General features: G+C 44.0%; 1 long non-coding RNA gene across 2 annotated transcripts in view; it reads left to right on the forward strand.

The window, feature by feature from the left end:
- Positions 1 to 387: 387 nt before the first annotated feature.
- LOC141739025 (uncharacterized) overlaps positions 388 to 12,522 on the forward strand; it is a 37,617-nt gene continuing 25,482 nt past the window's right edge. Inside the window, exons 1-3 of one of the 2 annotated variants that reach the window (XR_012585558.1) lie at positions 388 to 487; positions 3,603 to 3,782; positions 6,810 to 10,763. This is a non-coding gene — a long non-coding RNA (uncharacterized LOC141739025). Of the gene's footprint in view, positions 488 to 3,602; positions 3,783 to 6,809; positions 10,764 to 12,522 lie in introns of those variants that run through there. The other variant, XR_012585559.1, reaches the window with a different exon arrangement.

Consider the following 12,522-nt stretch of genomic DNA (forward strand, 5'->3'; position numbering starts at 1 on the left):
TGCACAACATTCAATATGTAAACAGTTTGCACACACATAAAGAAAAAGAGAGATAGAGGAGCAGCTGATAAACAATCCCTTCCTGCCCGCTGCAAGGGAAGAGCTTGCACAAGCCCAAAGACTTTCCTAGCGCTGCTTTCTTGATGTGATTGCTCCTTCTTCCAACCCTGCACTACCCCTTAGGGAGCAGATAGAGATTCCCCTGTGTACAGGGACAAGAACCGTGAGCCAGGAGACACCAAAATACCATGTGAAATCCCTGTCCCACCTGAGGCAGGAGAAAGAGCATCTGTGCCAGGTGTCTGATTGCATCAACACCCACCACCTGTGGGGAAAACTCCCACCCAAAGAGGAGGGGAGGGCCCTCCCCTTCCTACCCAAAGCTGCCCAGGAGGAAAGCAAGGCTTTAAGGAGCTTGCAGTGACCAGCCTTCATTTTGGCCTTTCCTGAGAAAAGCTTGCAGGACTTTGGGGTTCTATAGGCTGAGGTAAGGGCTTTCACTTGTACGCAGGCACTTGGTGGGGTGAGGTCACTTGCTGCTTTTGGGCATTAGCGTAATGAGTTACAGTGGTGTCTTGATCTCCCTCTTGCACAGGATCCCTAAAGTATACTGCATGCACACCTGGTGTATATTGTTCTACTGTGTTGTTACCATAGTTGAACACAAATAGTAATACCAATGTGTTATGCTCCTCGGCTCCGACCTTAGTGCAAGTGCCAATGGCCACCTAAAGGTGTAGAAAAGTGATAAACGGACCATGAAATGCTACTTGCCTACTACCTTCAGGAATGGGGAGCTCTCTTGCATATGCCCCCCCCCCCCTTACTTAGTGTAGTATTGAGTACTTGCGTTAAGCTGGTCCTTTGTCAGCCTTACTTCGGTCAGAATTAGGTCTTCTTCATTTAAATTATATTTTACACAATGCAGGCCTGAAACTGTGGCTGGCCCCAGTTTGTGTGAAGCTTGTTGGTGGCAGGCAGGACAGCTGTGAAGCTTTCAATTTTCCAAGGTGACTTTTTTATACCCTAAAAAAAAAAAAAGGCTGTATCTTGAGAGGAGGATAAAAAAAAAAGTCTCCCTTATTGTCCTCCTCTTCCCAGAATTTCCAGAAGTCCTTTGCCTTGCTGGCCATATCTGCCCCATGCCTTGAAATGCTTTTGCCTGTTGGCTTGTGTGTGTGCGTGCACACATGCCTGCTGCGAATTTTTTGTGTGTGCATATTTATATCTTGGTGGCTGTGTTGCCAAGGAGCTCTGAAAGAAAGCAGAGCTGAGATAACTTCTAATCCACCTTTCTGTGATAATGTGGCGCAAGTGAAAAAAGCCAGGGGTCTTTCTCCACTGTAGCTATGCTCTAGGTTTGGTAGACTGGGGTCTTTAACAGGCACTTGGGACTTTGCTCTCTCTCTTTCTGCTTGGCAGGGGAGAAAGCAAATACCTGGGTGATTGGAAGCTGTAGGCCTTTGCTTGAGGAAGACTTAGAAACTGAATATTTCTGGTTGGGTCTGGGCAGACAGCCACCGTCTTGAGTCATCTGTGCCTGCTATCAAAGTGCTCTGTTTAGTTTTCTCTGTCCATCCTTGTGGAAAAGGGGTCATGGAGTTGGAGGGGTGCGAGCCCTGCCTGAGCTGCTGTTGCTTTCCTGTTTAAGAGAAGGGATGGACACAAAACGATTGTACCATCCTTCAGTAGTTCCTGAGATGTGAAAGTCCCTCTCCTTGATTTCTGTTCCCCTGGAGGGTCTCTGGACTGTTCACAGAGGCAGCAGGAATCCAAAGCAGCCAACGACCTCGCGGTCCTTCCTTTCTGCATAGATTTTTGTTACTTTTACTCAAAGCAGGGCTTTCCCTAGCTGGGAGAGTGCCCGGGCAGTTGGACCGTCTTGTAGTTCTGCGGTGACCCTTCCTGCCTCTCAGAAACTTTCTTCACGAGTAGAGACAGCCATGCTCAAACTGCAGTGCCTGATGCTTTTCCCGTACCCTCCTAAAGCAGATTTGGTTTGGGAGTAGGCATTTTCTGATGAAACTGTTCCTCATCGCAGAATTCCTGACTTGGCTCCTTCTGCATTCGTTACTTGTACATAATATAATATACTTGCTGGTAGCAGGGACTTGCAGAGCTATTTTGCTGTTATTGCCCCTGTGTAGCAAATAGAACAAGACAGTTTGACAGAGAATCTTTGGAGGATAATTAATTCTTCATTTTGACAAGGGTTTCAATTAAGTGTGTTACTCTTCTTCATCTTCTGGATATTATGAATAATGGGCCAAATGTTCCCATGGTGTAACTGCATTAATGGCCTCAAACATGATGTAAACATATGCAGCATCTTTTGAAGTTTTGTCATCCGTAGGCTTGTAGGATGTTCAGTGCTTTTGCCTTTTCCATCTGCATTTGTTATCTGGTGGAGTTGGCTTGGCTTTTTGGAGTCATATTAGACTGCAAAGGTAGATCTAGAATATGGAATGGCCACTTGGCATCTAACTTGTAACATTACTGATGGGCTGATAGTGTTCTGTAATGTTTTTGAAGGAATGGATGCCAATACAAAGGCAAGGCGTCCATTACTGGTCAGTTTATTCTCAACGAAGATGCAAAGCAATGAACAAGCACAGGTGAGAGTTTTGTTGCACAGGCTGTTGTGAGGCTTAGATCAAAACACCTCAGCAAGCCATGAAAGGGATTCCCTATTTTGCCATTATATAGTACTGTTGTTGACATAAAGGATATTGCTTTCTTGAAAACATTATGACTTTTTCAGATTGAGAGAGCATGGGTTATTTATCATAAACATGAGTGACTAATTCTGCCACCTTCTAACGTTAGGGTATTCAGCTTTGCAGCCTTTCCTTTCCATCACCATGTTATTTGGGCTGTAATTTCCTGCCCATATAGCATTTAAAGCTTATGGAGAATAGTAAAATGTGACCATGTACCATTGCACAAATTTCCCTGCCTGCTCCCCACAACAGGAGCAGGATCTGTTAAGTCTGTGCAATGGTTCTTGCGCTATCTGTGCTCATGATGTGACTTATAAGAGGTCAGAGCTCTATTATTGCTATTAGACTGCTAAAGGCAGCAAGGTGTTCACAGGCCGGGCCAGTGTGGCTTCTCTTTACCCCTCCTGTTCCAAAATTGTTCCTCTCAGCAGTTGCCCTTCCTGCTTATGTGTCCACATCTGCTCCTGTCTTCTTGTATCTCCTTTCCTATGCGCTTTCCTCATTCATCCGCGCTTCATCTTCCCCTCTCCTTTCTCCTCTCTGCTTATTCACCCCTCTGCACCTTTGTCAGGCTGCTCTCATTCTTCTCTGCCAGAGCATTAACAAGGGAAGTGGAGGGCATGGCACAGGCAGCTTCCCTGCTGTCAGCTCTCCTGTCTGGCTCCACGGAGGCTCCAGATAGACAGGAGAGAAGACTGCAGGAAGAATGATTGCAAGAAACATTTCACTTGGCCCTTTAGCCCCGGGATGTTCTGTGGAGACAGCCTAATCCAGTTGAACGCAAGAACTGAGGGAGGTTAGAGCAAGGGACCATCAGGGATCTTTGCAGACAAGCTAATAGGTTCCAGCTGAGCATTTGTGAATGCTAATTTATTTTTGCAGGGGCTTCAAATATGGACAGAGGCAGAAAGCACATCCTTGATGGGACGACAAACTACTTCCCAAATGCTAAGCTTCCGCTCTTGAGCACAGGAGATGTCAGAGCTCTGCACGCGGCTGAGAGATACCCTCTCACCAGCTCTCCATCACCAAATTACAAAATCAAGGGAAGTCTTACCTGAGGTGAGTGCCCAGAAATACTTCAGAATGGCAAGTGAGGCAAAACTGATAGCAAAGCGAGCCTCCCGCTAGAAAGACAGCCTGTGCAAACCGTCTGATGTTGCCTGTGGGAGAATAGGAGGAGAATTATTACCATTTTTGTTTTAATTCTTTCTGTCTCTTGTTGGTTTCTGAAACAGTCCCTCTCCGTCATACACACTCCTTGGATTTTCTGCTTGTTTCTCTTTTGAAGCCTGTTTCTAAGATATCTTAATCCTAGTCCCCCAGCTTCAGGCCTTCAGATACTAAGGCAACTGCTTTGTGCCCCTTCACAAGACTACAGTGCTGCTCGCTTGGAGGATGTTGGGCTTCCTTTCTCCTGTGGCTGGCGTGTAGCTCTTCGGACATGACAAGCACCTGCTTGGTCACCTATGAGCCCATGCCTGTCTTCCTGATCTCAGGTGAACGAGCAGCGGTGGCTGGTGTCTTGAGTCCTACCTCACTGCTCCTTCAGGCTCTCTTATCAAGTCTGATACCCAAAATTATCTGTTTATATGCTGCTCTGCCAGTCGATGTGCTCACAGAATGAATGACTTTTTTGTGGTAGATATTACAAGGGAATGAGAAAAGGTGGTGTTATGCGCCATCTGAACTGAGTCTTTTGCTAACCAATCTATTGCCTTGGAGGTATGCTGAGGGTCTGGCAGACTCTTATCTTTCTGATTGGGAATTTCAGAAGTCCTGTCTCTGAAAAAAGTGGCCTTCTCAGGGGTTCCCATTGATCACTAAAGTCATCATAGTCTTTGTAGGGCTGTGAATCATATTGGTGTTACTCAAATATCCAAGTCAAGGAAGCTGTGACATAGCAGGGTCAGATCTGGAACCAGGGTTCTCCCCCTGGCGTCTCTTTCTCCAAATCTGTATGCTTTGCTCATGGTTTATGGGATGGATTCTAGACCCCAAGGACTTTGAGTGGAAATCCTGAGTGTATGAGTATCTCTTCTGGTGTGCTATGGACCCTTTTGTACTGGGTTGGTTTCTGAGCCTGTTCCGTGCCTGTTCATCAGAGAAGACCTTTTATTTAAATAGTTGTCCCCAGGATCTGTCTTAAGTGAGTAGAAATAAGCATGTGCAGAGTTAGTAGGGGAACCCATAGCGGTGTTGTATGTGCCATGCTGGGTGTTGCGAGAGGAAGAGCATACTCTCCTTCTGGAGAGAAGGCCATAGCTCCATTGTCTTCCTCCAGGCTCATGTTCTGGTGATACAAAAAATTGGCATTAAAGATTAATTAGTGGGCAACTATGAAAAGTGAGGTGTTCTAACATTAAGAAAACTATAGTGAGAAAGTGGTGTTTGACTTTGACATAACTGTATTACAAAGTAAGGCAAGTAAAATTTGTACGCCTGAGGAGAGTGCTTTAATGTGAAGAGATACTACTGCCTTCAGCTGCGTGATGCTCAAGTCCATTTGGTAAGACAAAACCCTCAGATGTGCAAGAATGAAAAACTAAGAGTGTGTGTGGCTATTTAATACGCTTTTGTTGCAGCTGAGTAGTCGTAATAGAGTATCATGAAGTAGAAAATGGAGAAGGTGTTATGTCTTCTAGACCAGGATGGGAGAATAATGCAATATTTATTAGAGGCTGGACACTGGATCTATTTAGAAAAAAAAGAAAAGCTCTCCTTGGAATTTGTTTGACATCTGCCTGGTAGCTGGATCCATTCCTGCTTTAACAGCCCACACAGAGTGACACTCTGCAAACACAACATTGTCACCTGAACAATTCACTCAACAGCTCGCTGTGCTGTCAATCAGAGCAGACTCATTTCTCTTCTAAAAAAATTTTTTTATACCCCCTCATTTTTTTTCTTTTGTCTCCAAGCCTTTGTTGATGTTGACAGCTCATCCTTTGGCCATCATTCATCCTGGCTACTGCAAACTTTGGAGAAAATAAAAACCCTGCTCCCCTAATCAGATTAGAGGGCCTGCAAATTGAATTCAGCCCCTCTCAGTGTCCCCTCAGCTGGCTGTCATTAGGAGCAAAGGCTGGCCTTTGGCGGAGGTCCAAACACCAGCTAACTGAATTTGAGATGCTGGAGTCTTGACAGGCCAACGAAGGTAATTGAAGAGCTGTGGGGATCTTGTAAAATTTCAGGCAGTGGGAATTACACTGGGGGGATCTTTGGGACCCATCTGTAAAAAGGGACAGGGCACTGAAAAGCTGCTCTCTTCATTGTTAAGACTGGCACAGATGAATAAAGGAAAAATATTGAAATGCAAAAACAAGGTTTTCAACATACTGACTTCTTTGCCCCCTTCTCCGCCTCTGTCTTGACTGAATGCCCAAATCCAAATATTATTGATTGGTTGTAGTTCAAGAAGTGTCCAGGGGCCTCGGGTTTTGTGTAAACATGCTGAATTAGTAAATGCTGTGTTTGAATAATGTTAGTTCTTAAAATATTAGGAATCGAAAAGCAAGCCTACAAACTCATGTTTGGATTTATTTGCTGGAGTATCTTATCCTGGGGTCCTATTAACTCTTCCCTCCATATAACTTAGCCTTTCAGTTCAAGTCATCTTGCTTCAGCTTGGACTAGCTGACTTCCAACAAAACTCTGTTGTCTTGGTCGCAGATGTCTCCCCGACCATCACAATTTACTAAATATACCAAGGCAGAGGGAAACTTTTTTAGCCACCCTTCCAGCACTTGTAAATACTTAGCTTGGTAAAAATGTTTTGGGTTTTATCTGCATGCAAAGAGGTTCTGATGGGGAAAAAACGCTGGTGTTCTGGTCTGTCGATACTTGTGGATTTGGAGCACCTTTAACAAATTGTCCCACCAGAGGATAGTTCTTGTGGATGTGCCGGTGAAATACGTGCATTGAAATGATGTGTTAGCACTGAGAAATAATGCTGTTGCACCAGGCTGTAATGGTTGCAGCAGACAGGCCTTTATAAAGGAGCCTCTGGGAGACCTGATTCAAGCGCTGAGAAAGAAAGACTGACTTCAGAAGAGTAAAGCTGGACCTAACGGGGCTTTTTTCATCCAGGTTCAGCATGCAGAGCATGGAAGAAAGACTCCTATTGTGAAAGTGTCAGGTCTTTTTAAAAAAGATCTGAATTTCTGCTGAATAGTATAGGTGGACCTGCCCTGGGAACAACGAAATAGCACAAAGTGTGGAAGCAGATGCCCTCCCTAATTGTGCAGCTTCACCTTCCACAGAGGAGCAGGCTGATCTGGTTGCGTGTACTTTTGATCCGTTTGGTATCAGTTCAGTTATTGATATATTAATTGCATCCTTGGTTAAAAGTCATAATGTTCATAGCTTTTAAAAGTCTCTCTCTCTCCCTCTGCCCCCGCGCCCTCCCCCCCACCAAGAGAAAGATGTTTAGCAGAACAAAACTCAGTTTCTAGGACTCCAGGGCTGACACGCTCTCAGGACACTTCATCTGTTTCTCAGCCCAAGCCCAGCTCTATGCCAGCTACACAATTTCAACTGAGCTACTGGTGCATATTTGGTCTCTCACCATTTAGCATTGTTATCAGCTGCTTCAGCCTCCCATCCATCATTCAAAGTACAGTTTAGGAAACCAGAATAACACAACATACATTATAGGCAGTCTTCAGCTTCTGTAGACTTGCATAGCCCTAGGGAAGGCAAAGGAACTATGCTGATTTAAAATAAAATAAAATTCTAAGATCTTGTTCTGTTCATGCAGCAGCAGTATTATAAGTAGAACCAGAAGAGTAACCTATTGCTGAAATTGTTGACCGAGGTCCAACTCTCAGTTGCCCATAACTTTGCCAGGTTATATCCCCTTCCAATACTAAATGTTTGCTTTGGACTGGCTTAATATGAAAATGGGGAATCTAAGACTTTTAGCTCTTCTGATCATTTGTGTGGAAGACTGCGTGATGCCACATGAATATTTCCTGGTGGGCGCTTCCTCAGCTCTCCCTGTGGTTTGTAAGAATTTAGCAGTGTGCTACTGATGGCCGCTTCATAGTTGGGCATATACCCAGTGTACTGAGTGGGCTTTGTGCAAGTGCACAGAGTTAAAGACCATGTAACGTATTCACACCCACGGGCTGATCTAAGGGTTGCAGGGTAGCCATGGTTCTGGCATTTCCCAACTTGTGGATGCTGAACTCCATGATCCTCCTTATATGTCTGTTCCTTTCTTTTTCTTTACTTTAAGATATGGGGTAATTTGTTATAGCGAGAGGCTGAAGGGAGGAAAGAAACATGGTGGCTATCAGTCAGAGAAGGTAACTCTAAATAAAAATGATTGGAAGTGTTGAAGTTTGCTCTCTTTCTTTAGGGAAAACGAGTCTTTCTGGAACATCTCCATCTATTGTAATACATCTGAATATTCTAGGTAAACGTAAAGGTTCCTGGTTAGATTTTTATTCTGTTTTAAATTTTGAATTTATTCTCTGACAGTAATTAAGAATATAAAGTCCAGCTCTTTTGGCAGGGATGGTGTGGAAAACTATGGCTCTCTGCCACAGGTTTTTCTTTGGGGGAAACATCTTTAACATGGTATATGCAGAAGCCATATGACCTTCATTAGTAGTAGAAACCAACTAGGGGCATTTCATGCCACTTTTAATGACCTGAAAAGACAGAGAAGTCAAGCTTTCAGAGCTTAATCATCTTCCACTCTGAATTGCTGGGTTATGTGGAAGCTGAATTCTGCTAAACATCTTTCAGTTATAGCTGCAGAAGTCTCTAGATACTTACAGAAACTCATTGATTCCTGTTTGTTCTGACAGATCTGAAGTCACTTCAGGATGACCACAAAGGTCTCAAAGTAAGTTCAGGTAATCTTTTCTGGTGGAGGACAGCCGTGTCCTTAAATTTACCAAACTTGAAAGCCTGAGATATAGCATTGTACTGAGTGCTTTTCAGTACTCAAATATGAAGATTTACTCCCAAACAGCAACATGCAGTAACATCCCACAGCTTATCCCTGTACTCGAATGCACTGTATTTAAAAACATCAAAAAAAAAAAAGAACAAAATACAGCTTTTAAATCCTCTGGTGCTCAGAATCGAATGAGTGGCTTCTGATAAACTAAATATGGTTAGAATGCCCTTTTGTGCTGTTAAGGCCAGACTGTGTGACTTCAAACTGTCAAATTGCCTACGTCCATGCTCCATGTAATGCTGCCTTCTGTAGATTGCACTCTACATCTAGATGAGCACTGTTTATCTATTGCACTATGTAATTCATAATTCCTTAGAAGAAAATCTTTCAGTCACTATTAAGGTTTTATGTAATAGGCTGACATATAACTGTAAAATATTATCTGGGAAGATCAGTACTCGCAGGACAGAGCAAAAGAGCTTCTCCAGCCTGCTGCGTTTAGGTCTGCAAAGAGCAACAGCCCTTTGAATGATAGGAAGCTATCTCTGCCCACCCAATCCATTACTACCACAAAAAAACCCAAACAAACAAACAAAACCCAAGCATCTTCTGAGGTGAAAGTGTTGGTCAGTAATGGCCAAACTTGAAAAGGGTGTATGGGTGTAAAGGAACTCTGGGAGGGTTATGGCTTGGGTGCAATTGCTGTCCCCCTGTGGAGCAAAGGGCTTCTGCTAAGCGGAATGCAAATGCAGTACCTGGCTTCCCCCAGTTCCTCTTGGCCAACTGATGTACATATACATCAACTGGCATATATTTGGGTTTCTTTGATTGGGTTTCTTGGGTTCTTTGAACTGGTTGTGATGTGTGAGATTGCTAGCTCATTTGAGGTGAGTGCAGAGGGTTTGGGGATTTTTGTGCTTCTAACTCTGCTTGTGGAGCTGCTCGTTGTCCTGAAGTGCTTATTCTTCTTAAGGTGTACTCCAAAAAAAGACTTGTCAAGAGGCTAAGCTGTCATGCCTTCAGCAAAAGCTACCCTAAAGAGAAAGCCAAAAGTCACTTCCTCAAGGGTTGTCCTTGCTTCCTAATCCCTCTTTAAGTTTGCATCTTCAGACTGCATTTTTCATCTTCTAAAACTTGAGGGATACCTCATCTTATTATACTAAATTTCTAATAGGCAACCTCTCCAAAGTGGCCTTGTGTGTGTTTGCTGTACAGCTGAGAGTGAGGCCTCACTTTGTGTAATGGTTTAATTATAATGTCAATGTGGATTCATTAGCATGACAGCTGTCACTGTAAATGGGTGAGTGGGGAGGCTTTTGGACCCCCTGGGGTCAGGGTAATTGATGTAGTGAACAGAATACTGTATTCACTGAACAATGGGACAGGTCTCCGTTCTGACCCGGGAAGGGCAATCAGTGTAAGCAGGGAATCGATAGCAGCTGAATTTTCATCCATGATCAGATTGATTCAACCATGTTAACCTCCCCGTGCAGATTATGTTCTGCTGGAGCCTAGGTGACTCTAGCACACCCCGAAGGAGGACGGGCAAATGCTGACGCTTTCATTTTCAGTATAAATCTTGAGCAGATGCAAAAGCAGCTGCAGTTTTGCTCCACGACTCAGATCGGAGGAAAAGGGGATCTGCCCGAACATCTGGAGGCAGTTCTTTATGTTTGTTTTGCCATTGCTTCCCCAGCTCTTACTCTTCTTGACATCTATTCCACAGCTAGTCTTCCCTTGCCAAGCCTGCCTTTGGAAAATGAGCTAATAGCACAGTATAGCTAATTTTCCTTAAAGGATTTTGCCTCATGGAGGAGCACAGTATTCATGCTGCCTTTATGGGAGTCCTGGTAAAGGCTTGTGCTCTTTGATATCTATGACAGGTTTGTTCCTCTGCAGGTCTATCACAGATCTTCTGTTGATGTTTCTCCAAATGGAGATTGTCTCATGCTGACAATTGCTTCCTGTAACGTTTGCTCATCTATTTGCTCTTGTCTTGTCAGTGTTACTTGTACATTTGACCAAATAGATAAGCAAGGAAATATTGTTGGAGACTGCAAAGGTTGAGAAAAATAAGATGTTACTATAGAATCTGTAGGTGTTTCCTGTAATATTTGTAACTGGAATGCTAAATTCACTCCTCTAACAATGGAAAGCATTGTTTGGGTCAGGCGAAAATAAGTTGAAGCAAAGAAATGGAATAAATTATACGTAAAGGCTGCAGTGACATCAGTGTTCTGAGGTATCTTTTCTTTCTTCCTTGACAGAATAAGTGCTCACCACCTTTCCTTCTTTCACTGAGAACAGAGAGAGGTGTGCAGAGACTTTCTTCTGTCTGCCTTACAAAAAAAATAAAATTCCATAATTTCCTGAGAAAATGCAATATTCTTGTTTGAAATCATACTGAACAATAAAAGTTAGCAGACTCATGGAAAGACTTTTAAACAGCTGACAGTCTCCTTTGCCCTCCAGCAGCCATGGCTCTTCCCGCAGCAGGGAAGCCGTGTGCATTTGGAGGAAAAGCACACTCCAGCGTGCATGATTCATCACCGTAGCTGTATGCTGGTTCTGCTTACAGTCAAGCTTGAGTTTTGGTCTCCTAAGGGTTGACCCTTCAACAACTAGTCAAAAGCCTAATGTTGGAGAGCCCTGCCCCTCGCTGCTCCCTGCCTCCTCCAGTGCTCTGGAGCCTGGGAGATTTGGATGTGCTTAAAGGTAGTTCAGACTATATGTCTGGAAATACAGAACATGGGTGATGGGTGTGGGAGAACCGTCTGCAGAAAGAGAGGAAGCCCAAATACTTGAGGATACAAGTAGACAACTAACACCAATACTGGGGAGGGCTGGCTGAAGTAGGAACGCTGAGGCCATCAAAGCAGAGCACAACAGGACTTGCTAGCCCTTAATGGACATTAAAGTGCATAATGAGATGAGGAGGGGAATACATATGCAAGGGTGTGCTGAATGACTTGGTTGTCACTTACCCTTCTCTTACCCTTAAGGTTATTGCAACTACCAAGGCCCTTGCTCTTGGAGGAACACCACTCAGCTCCCTTGGCGGGGATCACAGGTTCCACACAGTGCAGGGCTGCAAAACAGAGCAAAGGAGGGAGGGGAGACTTCTTGTTAGGAGCTTCTACAGAGCCCTTCCAGCAACCCGCTTCTAAACACACCGGAGAGCAGGAATTGCATGAGGAATCAATATACATAAAGGAAACATTTTTCCTCTGTTAAAAATAAATTACGAGAAACTCTTACATCCCAAAATAATCTTAATTTTGTATCTTTGGCATTTTCAGGCTATCTATGTATAATTTCTTAGTCTGACAAAGCTCAAGTATTGCTGGATGCTAAGACATGCAGTGCACAGCTCTTTCTTTGCCCTCTTTGAACGTTGTCACCATGTGCCAAGGTCTTTCTGCTCTGCAGTGACATGAGGAGTTTTGATTAGGGGTTGTTGACATCTGGAGAGAGGAAGAGGAGGACAGCAGTTCTTCCTCCCTATAGCCTGCCAGACAAAGGTGGGATTGCTGCATCCCATACCTCCCCTTTCTGCCTGTCACACTATTCCTGTTAAGCCTGTATTTAAGTCCAACTGTTTGTAACACAAGAAAGGCTGTACAAAAAATTCCCTTCCCAAAGTTGGGATTGTTTGTTGCTTGACAAGTCACTGAGAAGGGCCAAAAAGCCCCAGAGCCTCTCCTACCTCGAGATGCTTAATTTTTTTAGGGGGTGGGAGGGAAAATGGATTGTCTGAGATAACCAAGTATTGAAATGGGATTACTGTATTTGGAATGACTGTCTCAGTCCAGCCTCTCTGGTAGACCTGCCCTGGCTCAGTGATGGGGGGGTGTTTCACTTTGTTTATGTCAACATTGGCTCTAACTGCTT

The sequence above is a fragment of the Larus michahellis genome, chromosome 2 (genome assembly GCF_964199755.1).
Source record: "Larus michahellis chromosome 2, bLarMic1.1, whole genome shotgun sequence".
Taxonomy (NCBI): Eukaryota; Metazoa; Chordata; class Aves; order Charadriiformes; family Laridae; genus Larus; species Larus michahellis.